The sequence below is a fragment of the Protomyctophum parallelum genome, assembly GCF_964188405.1.
Source record: "Protomyctophum parallelum genome assembly, chromosome: 17".
Taxonomy (NCBI): Eukaryota; Metazoa; Chordata; class Actinopteri; order Myctophiformes; family Myctophidae; genus Protomyctophum; species Protomyctophum parallelum.
The window spans coordinates 23,983,182-23,994,343 of NC_139719.1; the positions used below are offsets into that span (position 1 = coordinate 23,983,182).

The 11,162-nt window shown below is 45.9% G+C and overlaps 1 protein-coding gene across 2 annotated transcripts in view; it reads left to right on the plus strand.

Annotated features, from left to right (window-relative positions):
* LOC310874996 (thyroid hormone receptor alpha) overlaps positions 1–11,162 on the plus strand; it is a 226,106-nt gene that overhangs the window by 138,949 nt on the left and 75,995 nt on the right. For both annotated transcript variants that reach the window (XM_083787989.1, XM_083787990.1), the window contains one exon: positions 4,754–4,848. The gene's annotated coding sequence lies outside the window, so the exon portion shown is untranslated. The remainder of the gene's footprint in view (positions 1–4,753; positions 4,849–11,162) is intronic.

Genomic DNA, 11,162 nt, shown 5'->3' on the forward strand with positions numbered 1-11,162 from the left:
ACAAAATATGTAGCTTCTGGATGTGCGGCGTGGGCCAGGGCTTTTTTAGAGTCCTCGGGTGGGAAGACAGTTTACACACACACACACACAGACACACACACACACACACACACACACCTCCAGGCAGTGGAAAGGCGGAATGAGAGAAAGTCAGGGGTATACACAGTAAAAAATCTCCAGCGTTAATTGAACTACCTGAGAGTGTAAAACGGGTCCATCTTTTCACTCCCAGAAGTTCAATCGACACTAAGGATTCCCCCCCCCCGCGAGAGAGTGAGCGCAGACAGAGTGATATCCTAGTGGGTGATTGATGGTGTTTATAGTTGCCTGGCTGGATGTGTGAGCCAGAGTGTCTTGCCGATCCAGCTCTGTCTGTCTCTGGGCCCTCTTGTTCATTCGTGTGCGTGTGCGTGTGCGTGTGCGTGTGTGTGCGTGCGTGCGTGCGTGCGCGCCGGTCTGCAACACTTTTATATATATTGTATTGACATAGAGGTCAAACCAATGCATAACAAAGACAGCATGTGGAGATAGTGGCGCAACTTGAGCAAGAGGCGGAAACGGCGGGTGAATGGACCTGGTTTGTCCTTTGTGCCGGTAGCCATGAGGCTGCACAACGAGGCGCTCTGCTCGGTCAATTAACGACTAATTGCTCTGGGGTAACGCCAGCACGCTATACCGTAATGGTACCTGTACGTACTACGGGGATATACTGTATCGTCGGTTTCCTCGGAGACGTAGGTGTCGATTCTTGTAACGATAAGGACTGTTGACTGTCGATACCGTAACGTAACGGCACTGTGATTGTGTATGCATTTGTTTCTGCATATAGTGCGGAATACTGTATAGCACTGGTTCCCAAACAGTGGTTCAGGACCCTTTGGTGGGTTGCGGAAACATCATAGGTCCTATATTTTGTTTTTAAAATTGTATTATTTCAAAACATAAAAAAAAAAGAAAACATTCCCAAAAAAGCATTTGTTTCTTGAATTATTTATTTCAGTAACTCATTTCTAAGAAAACTCCATGAATTTGAAAACAAATGTTTTAAGAAGTAGTGAAAGTATAGCCGATCTACAAGCTCACAACCGCGCCGTGTTGTGAGCTTGAAGATCTGCTATTTTCACTATAGTTCAAAGTTTGGGAACCATGGCAACCATATCATTTGCTGATAGTAATGGCCTGGCTTCTTTTTTTACTCCTATAGCTGTCGTGTTTGTTCCTATACTCTTGGGCTATATTTTACTGTACTTGCATTGCTCTGTATCTGTACTCTCCAACTGCTGTGCTTTCTCTGACACCTGAATTCATCCCACGGGTCTATATATATAGATAGACCTTTATATCTAGATCTATGTGGCGGGGGGGGGGGGGGGGGGGGTTGAGGTTTGCTCAGGGGCTCTTCGACCAGGGCGACCGGAGATGAACCGGTGACCTCCTGATGACCAGACAGGCTCTCAGTAGCCACAAACGTATGTCCACCCTTAGATATTAGACCCCATATTGTTTCTTTCTTTCCTGTTCCCCGCCTCAACCCACTTTCCATGTCCCTCTCTCTCTCCCACTGTGTTTATACTGTATACACACACATGCAGGCACACACACACACACACACACACACACACACACGCACATCTCTCTCACTCTCTCTCCCTGCATGCTGAGCCAGCTGTTTTGGTTTGTGTGCGACCGTGACGTTTAGGAACAGATCACCGTCTGATGAGATTTAGCCCCTCGGACCAAAAACTAAAGAATATTTTGTTGTCGGTCGGTTGGATAAGATTTTGTCTACAATTCCACGCTTTTGGCAAATGTTGATCAAAATTCACAATTCTTCTATACATTCTCTAATTGTGTAGACTTCTTGTAAATGAAGTAATGCAACTCTTGAGAGCCTAAAATGAAACTGGCCTTAACCCATTTTGGGTTGGAACCCCTTTTGGTGTTAGCATTATGTTATGCTTTAGCTGTTGAAAAATAGCAGATCTACAAGCTCATAGCGCGCCACCGAGTGGCGCGCTACGAGCTTGTAGGTCTGCTATTTTTGAAAAATCGAAGAAAGACTGACATAGAAACACAGCTTTTTCAGAAAACTGTCAGGATGTAGAACGTATAACAGCACTGTGGATTCTGTGCATTTTGTTTCTGCGTGGAACAAATGAAACCAACTGGACCCTCTGTCTCTGCCGCGTTGCTATATATACCACGACAACGGATACAGTGAGAAAGAGAGAGAGAGAGGGGAGAGAGAGAGAATGGATTTGGGAAAGCGGATCACCCAATGCCCCCCTGCTGTTTTGATCCCACGCCACAGAACATCAGGGGCCGCCTCCCGCCTGCGCCTCGCTCTGTCCATGTGTGTGTGTGTGAGTGCGCGCACGTGCGTGTGTGTGTGCTCCCACGTCATATGTGGGCTTTAGTGCGTGTGTGTGTGTGTGTGTGTGTGTGTGTGTCTCCTGCAGTTTCATCTGTCCGCAGTGGCGTAAAAAGTACTCAAATGTTTTCATTAAGTAAAAGTATCAATACTGCAACATAGAAATAAGATTTGTTACAAGTAAAAAAGTCCGGAAATTAAACTGTACTTGAGTAAAAGTACAAAAAAAGTATTGACTTCAAAATGTACCAAAAGTAAAAGTATACTCATTATGCAGAATGTCCCATTTCAAGTATTTGAATCTATTCAAAAAGAAGTGCAATATTTGGATCTGAAATGTAGTGCAGTGGAAGTAAAAGTATTGTACACTGGAAATACTAAAGTATAAATACCTCAACGTTGTACTTGAGTACAGTACTTCCCACCACTGCGTATGCCTCAAACAACAGCCTCCCTACTGCTCGCCCCGTGCTAGATATCACACATAGACGGCAATGCACAGCCACGCCTCTATCGCACGCACACGCACACGCAACTCCTCCACGCACAGCCCCTTCTCTGTCGCACACACACCTACACGCACGCACACACACACACGCGCAACTCCTCCCTTGCGCTCTCAGTATCTCTCTCTCTCCCTCCGTCCTCTGACTTTGATAAGCTGTTTTATAGAGATTATCAGCAGAAAATCTCTCGCTTTAATAATGTGCTTATAGGGCCCGGGTACAGTCTCAAAGATGGATCCCACCCACACACACACACACACACACACACACTGCTGCTTTCCACTGTCCCGTGGCTCAGTATCATTTTACAGTATATCAGCACACAGGCGGTATATGCATGCCTCCGTCAGATAGAGTCTATATAGCTCCCGGTAGCCCGCTAGCGTTGTCTAACAGTGGGTAACGGAGGCCCTATTCATTATTTACATCACCCATACCCAACGTTGAAAATAAGAGCTGGTTCCCTTAGCAACGCGTAGCCCAAGTATATTCCAGTTTCACTTAAATGTACCTACTGTATACGATAGCTTTTCTTTTCTTTTTATCTTTTTAATTTAGTTTTAGTTTAGTTTCAGGTCGCAGACCATTTTGTATGGGTCGCACACAAGCGAGTAAATATAGGCCTATACTGTATAACGTTTAATGTTTAAACCTAAAGAAAATATATTTTTTCCCCCCAAAATGTCACAGCAATGTAAATGTCTTGTTTGTGTGTGTCCCAGTGGAGAGACACCAAATGTCTCTTTTGGGACCAAAATGTCTCTTTATAGTTTCAGCTTAATGGTGAGACTAAAGACTGCACAGCCTTAAGTTACCATCTGTATGCATGTCTACCGTCTACAGAGCTGCTCATTGGTCCACTGCTCATTGTTTGATGCCTGACATCTGTCCTTCTCATTTTAGAACGTGATGAATTATGTCTCTGCCGTGCTTTCAACTTCAAACTGAAACGGCACAACGTCAGAGCAGAGGCAGATGGCGCACGCAGGGGTTTGGAGGAGTGACATTTTAATGATATGGTGCAGATATATAGATATAGATATATAGAATACGGTGTGGCTACATTGTCAGTCGCCTGATTTACGGTATACCTGCGCACAGGTGCCAGTCATTTGAAAACGTTCAGAGAGCTGAGTAAGAACAGACATATATGCAAAAATCACTAGCAATATATATAAAGAATACAATATTATAGAAACCCCAGTTATCATGTGCCTGCTGCTAAACATGTGCCCTTGGAAGACACCCATTAGCTGATTAGAAAGTAACTTTTAATGACTCTAAGAAGCTCTCTACTTCCACTAGTTCACTGGAGTATGAAGCTGCTCACAGTTAACCCGGGAACCCCTTTTGGTGTTAGCATTAAGTAATGCTTTAGCTGTTGAAAAATAGCAGATCTACAAGCTCATAGCGCGCCACCGAGTGGCGCGCTACGAGCTTGTAGGTCTGCTATTTGTTTTTTAAATCGAAGAACGACCTACATGCTGTAGAAACATAGCTTTTTCAGAAAACTGTCAGGATGTAGAAGACATTTTTAGAACCTGATCTCAGGTCAGAATGGGTTAATGCTGAAGCCAAAGGACACTATAGCAGACGCTTATACTACACCTGCAGAAATGGAGCTACAGTATCCACTAGGGATGCGCCATTATAGTTAAGCTCATAATCCAGATTATAATCTTTGCTCAATTTTGTGATTTACATTAACACATGGGTGTAACGGCGAGCCAGATGCCAGCTGGCAAGATGCAAACAGCCGTCAGCTGAAAAAAATCACGATTTTCAATTACTTTCAATTAATTGTGCAGCTCTTGCCATACGCGTGTCTTTCACACATTCCTTGACATAATGTGATCTTCATCTCGTTTTTCTCCAGATGCAGCAGACCTCCATGGCAGTGACAGTGACGACACAGTGCGAGAACGTGAACATACACCAAACAGTTTGAGCTGACCTGAAGTCATACTGAAGGTGAGACCTTTATAGCCACAAACCCTTTATACTTTATATTAAAGGCCTCCAGACGGGGCCGCAAACCATTCTTTTTCTCCCCGACACAAACAACATGAGGCTCGAGGAAATGAAAACCTTTCCATGACTGTTCTTAAGACCAAAGGAGACAGTTATGGTGGTTTGGGCATCTAGTTGGGATGCCTCCTGGTTGCGTCGCTATAGGGAGGTCCTCGTGGCTGCAGGTCCCACTGGGAGGAGGAGGCCACGGGGCAGACCAAGAACGCTGCGCCTTGGAATGCCTGACCTGGGGATTCCCCCCAGTGTACAGTGGCTTATGTGGCCCTGGAAATGGAATTCTGCTCTGCTTTGCTGTATAAGTAACCGTTCCCTCTGAGACCCAACTCCGGATAAGCAGATGGATGCATGCATGGAAACACAATGAAGTGACCAAAGGTGTGTGCAGATGTACACATGCGTCGTTTTATTAGAGAACAGCAGGGCTCAGTGCTATCTGCTCGTCAATGAGAGCTTAGTCGTGAGTGTTGTGACAAGAGGCATTAGTTCCCTGAAGAGCGTATGCGTGCGTGCGTGCGTGCGTGCGTGCGTGCGTGCGTGCGTGCGTGCGTGCGTGCACATGTCGTGAGCATGCCGGTGCTCGTGTGAAGCGTACACATGGAATGAAAGGTCAAGAGTCTGTGAAGTCAACCATGGCAGTGCTGATTCTCCAGCCTCTCTCTCTTGCCTATTCCTTCTTCCTCTCTCTCTCTCTCTCTCTCTCTCTCTCTCTCTCTCGCTCTCTCGCTCTCTCGCTCTCTCTCTCTCTCTCTCTCTCTCTCTCTCTCTCGCTCTCTCTCCCTTGCTCTCTCTCTCCGCTGTCAGTGGAGATGGGTGAGAGAGTGCAGCGAGGTCAGCACCAAATTGACTTGCTGGTGAACAGTAGTACAAAGGAACAGGCGAAAGGGAATGAGTGTGAGTGTGTGTGTGTGTGTGTGTGTGTGTGTGTGTGTGTGTGTGTGTGTGTGTGTGTGTGTGTGTGTGTGTGTGTGTGTGTGTGTGTGTGTGTGTGTGTGTGTGTGTGTGTGTGTGTGTGTGTGTGTGTGTGTGTGTGTGTGTGTGTGTGTGTGCGCGTGCGTGTGCGCGCGCAGATATATACATGTGTGTACCTGCTCAGAACGCTTTCATCTGTGAGAAAAAGGGGCATTACACCACTTTGGAGTGTTTGTCCGTCTGTCTGTGTTTGACTTTCCCTCATTTGCATGTGTGTGTCTGGACAAGAAGGCCGTGGTGTGTTTGTTCTGTCTGGGTTTGTGTCCAGTATATGTGTGTGTGTGTGTGTGTGTGTGTGTGAGAACATTTTGCACCTGCCTTTTATGTACTGTAGCATGATGTGGAGGTATAAAGGTGTGTGTGTGTGTGTGAACATTTCTGCACCTGCCTTTTGTGTGGCATGATGTGGAGGTATAAAGGTGTGTGTGTGCTCGCTTGTTTGTGTGCTCGACGATAACAGAGCTGTTTTGAATACAGATTCCATCAAGTGTGAAGGAGAGCCTTATCACAATCGGTGTGTGTTTGTGAATGTGTGTGCCCGCATGCACGTTTGTGTGTGTGTGTGTGTGTGTGTGTGTGTGTGTGTGTGTGTGTGTGTGCATGTGTGTCGTATACTCTTGTATCCTGGTGAGGACCGAATGTCCTGCCTTCGTTCCTCGGGGTGGGCTATTTTCAGCTCTGTGTCCACATTTAGGGCTAGGCTGTGTTCACACGGGCAGATGCAAAGATACAGTCTACCATTCATTGTCAATGGAAGCCAGATACAAAGATACATCTGACGTTTGTAGCTGCTGCAAAAGCTATACCACAGCTGCAAAGCTACATAAAAAGTTGGTTTCAACTACAGCTACAAATACGCTGTGCCGCTTTGCATCTTTGTATTATTTTTGTTTGCATCTGCCAGTGTGAACGCAGCACCATTTAGACCTAAAAAAACAAAACAAAAAGAATCTGCTTCTAAATCCTAAAAGTTTTCTGAAATGTTTCTACAGTATGTCAGTGGTGCTCAACGTTTTTCATGTCAAGTACCCCCGGTCTGTGCTTGTTCGCGGACCCCCATCTGAAAATATGTTGTTCCAGGGACCCCCCAAGAAGCAAAGATTTGAGTTAAAAACGTTGTGAAATAATTGACAGTATATTCAAAGATTTGCGCCACATTTTCACGATTAGTTTTTTTTTTGCAGATCTACAAGCTCATAGCGCAGCACAGAGTGCCGCGCTACGAGCTTGTAGATCTGCTATTTTTCAACAGCTAAAGTATGACATAATGCTTAGAACACCAAAAAGGGGTTCCCGTCCAGAATGGGCGTCCCTGGAGTCGGCTATTTTAAATGGAAACCAGTGAGTAAAGGGAGGAAGGGTCCTGACAAGTATAGTGATATGAGAGCGTGTGTGTGTTCTGTTTCTGCTGTTTGGTATATCTGGTCAAACAGGAACGTTCTATTCCCAGCCCCTCCCCTCTGTTCCAGTAACGGGCATACCTGTCAATTCTTTACCCTCTCGCAGAGCTAAATGACCAATATGGAACCGCTAACTGGCCAGACGCAAACCAATTACTCGACGTCTACAATGTTTTTTTCTATCTGTCACTGTCCTCTTGTCTTTTTTTTTATCCTAACGTAACTCCCGCTTCTCGGCACGACTCGGTTTAATGTCCTAATCAGATTTTCCCCGCATGCTTCAGTTTTTCTATTGCCCTATTCAAGGGCCGCGTCGATGCGATTAGGCGTTCCTTTTGATTCCTCGCATTCGCCATGTTTACGCATCTCTTCACATTTAATCGGCACCGTTTACAATCTCGCCCGCTCGCCGCGGCGTCGTTCCACTAATGCGTCTCTAAACAAAAAGACGAACGCCGTCTATATTCAATCGCCTGCGCCGCTACAGCACTGATAGTGTTGCTCAGCTTAGCCATTCATTCATGCAGCATGTTTACAGACAAGGTGTCTGAGCATGAAACGAGGCTAAGAGGGGCCAGGCTTTGTTCGGAGCAGGGGGGGGTCCATGCTGAATTGGGATTGGGATTGATCGTTTCTTTTTCCTTTTTCCTTTCTGGTTAAACATGTGACCCCACCTCAGAGTTCACAGCATTGGGCCGTGAGAGTGAACATGACACAAGGAATAGCACTAAACATGACTTCCCACTTACACAATACGTCCTTCTATTAATGCCCGCGTACATGTGACTGAGCGAGTGGACTGACTTGCCGTGTGTACCTCAGAGGTGGTGCCAAGTGGGAAGTCAGTCCAGAATAATGTATACATCCACAAATCTCCATCTGTCGGTCTGTGTCCCCACCATGTCACCAATATGACCTCATAGATCTATCGTCAGAGACTCGCCGTCGAGTGTGATGACGATTAGGGTTGTCACGATTATGACTTTAGGTTGACGATTAATAGTCACGCGGATACTTTAGCATTGACCGCGTGCGGTTAGGGTCAGGCCAGTGTTTGGGTATAGGATGTCGGAACTCTTGGTATGTCGTGAGTAAAGGCCTGCACCCAGTGCCCCTCCTACCTGAGATAACCGTGTGTACATAACCCATAGGGATATGCAAAGAAACCCATTTCTATGTCAAACATAATAGTAGTACATATAGTAATTGTAGCCGCCGTGGGTATAGACTATGAAGTATTGTAGGCTAAGTGTATCGGGGATTTCATTGATTGTTTTCAAACGGAAAGGACGGTAAAAAAAAGTCGTGAATGGGAGATTGAAGGTAGGTAGCGTAGACAATCGGGGGGCAAATGAGTTCGAAAGTCTTGCCTTAAGTCCTTCGTATATATGATCTTGTGTAACTTGGTGTTTTCTCTCACAGCCATAGGAAAAAAAGAGAGCCAATAATATGTAACGAGCAGAATCGTTTCCCAAACGTATACTCCCCTGTCGTCGGAAACGACAAGCTAAATGTGAGTTAAAAGCCATTCCAGGGAGCTGGACGGGTTCTCTGAGCCGTGTGAATAGCGTGTGATGTGAGCTTTCGGTTGGTTCTTGGGGCCTGGGCTGGATTGTTGTGTGAACAATGGCTGTGTTTATGTGTATGCCAAATGCACGCTTGTTTAAACACACTACTTGTGTTTATGTCTCTCTCTAACCACAATGATGTACAACCCCCCCCCCCCCCCCCCCCTCATCACAAAAAAACATTTGCATTTAGTGAACATGGTGTTCAAGAACTCACACATAAAGTCAAATGCACACACACACACACACACACACAGTCACACAATGAAGTTTTTGTTTTTGGAAAATTCACAGAGAAGGCATGGCAGCTACGTCGGAGAACGATGTATCCATGAGTAACTGTCTATTTGTGTCATATGTATCATTATATATGTACAATTTTGTGAGTGTCTTGTAAGCCCGTGCGGGCTGGGCATCTTATGATGTAGGACACTTTAATAAAAACTCTTATCTATCTATCTCACACACACACACACACACACACACACACACTCTCACACACTATAGCCTCTTAACCCAGTCTCTTTCACTTTCGCTTCGCTTCATTCAACGGCGTCGGCATAAATGGAGTATAGGCGAGCTTTGTATTTTTCGCTCCAAATGTTTTCAGCAGATAATTTAGGTTCGCTCGATTTGTTTTCGTTTTGGCCATTTCACTGGTGCGTTTCAGCTCGGGACTTAAAAAGAGGGAAAACTGAACTATACTGCAGCACTATTGTTGTACTCTGTTGCGTTATTCTGACGGGGAAAAGCCGACAAGTTTGCAACAACGTATAGAGTCCCAAAAAAAGCACACAGTATTTTGAGCTGTCGCCGTGGCCGGTCTGCACCCTGCAAAAGAACCAGTCCTCACACCTCTACAAACACTGCTTTCATGTAGTGGATACCGTTTACTGTGTCGCTACACGCACACACACGCACAGACACGCACACACGCACCGGTACTTGCAAACAACCATGGACACCATGCCATATGGCCCATGAGGCCTGTTTTATAGAAGCCGCTGGCAGCCAATCGTCATCCAGATCTTAATCCGCCGTGGCACCGATGCCGCGTCGCCCAGGTTTCTGACAGGTGCCCCCCCCAACCTCCACCCCGCCCCCCTTCCGGCTACGATACGTGTTGTCCTGGGACCAGTGCCAGCGGAGGACGTTCTTTCTTGTTAGATGAGAGAGAGAGGGAGAGAGAGAGAGAGAGAGAGAGAGAGTCCCGTGGTGATCTCCCCACTAATTTGGGAAGCTAATTACAGAGCGAACCTGCCATTGAGGGAAATTGTAACTCCTGTGAGAAGGTGCCGTCAATGAATTAGGGAACCTCGTGTGGGTCTTTGTAGTGTAGTGTGTGGGAAAGGTCAATTTGGATACAATTTGTGACCCAGCTTGACTGATGGCAGGTGATGGTGCCAGGTGATTATTTTTTTGTTTTTATCCAAAATGAGTAAATAGCACCAGCAGACACATATTAGACCCTGTTTGAAATAAATGTCAGAGCTGAAATGGACATGTAAATATGAAATAAATGCTTATCTAGGTGTAATGTTAGAGACCACAGAAGTGAACTTTTAAGGCCTGTTTTCTCAACTCACTTGTTTCTCTGCAAGACATTACTCTATAAGCCATATCCCCAAAACTGGTGGGTCAAACTGAACAACCAATATGTCATGTTTGAAGCTGATATGATTCGCTGCTTTCATGGATCGAAAATGCACGGCGGCACACTGCCAGACTGGATTACCAGCCAAGGTGCCTGGACCGCTGAGCCATGGCCCAGGCCTCGCCAGTGACTTACTTGCAGTACTTTCTGAGAGACAGACAGACAGACGGGGAGGCAGGAGGAAGACACACCGGTCCAGGAAGTTGTGTCTCACCTCCTTTGGTGCACCAGTGTACCTCCCCAGTAGCCATAGGATATATTTACAGTATGAGTACCTCACCAGTGTACCTCCCCAGTAGCCATAGGATATATTTACAGTATGAGTACCTCACCAGTGTACCTCCCCAGTAGCCATAGGATATATTTACAGTATGAGTACCTCACCAGTGTACCTCCCCAGTAGCCATAGGATATATTTACAGTATGAGTACCTCACCAGTGTACCTCCCCAGTAGCCATAGGATATATTTATGAGGAAGCCTCTGTATAGCAAATACATCAACCTGGAGTGCTGTGTATAGGAACATATCATCCTTAAGTGTTGGGCCGTCTACAGTGCCGATGATAAATCACCACCATTGCACGTTACACGCACAGGCACGCACACGCACACACACACACACACACACACACACACACACACACACACACACACGCATCTGC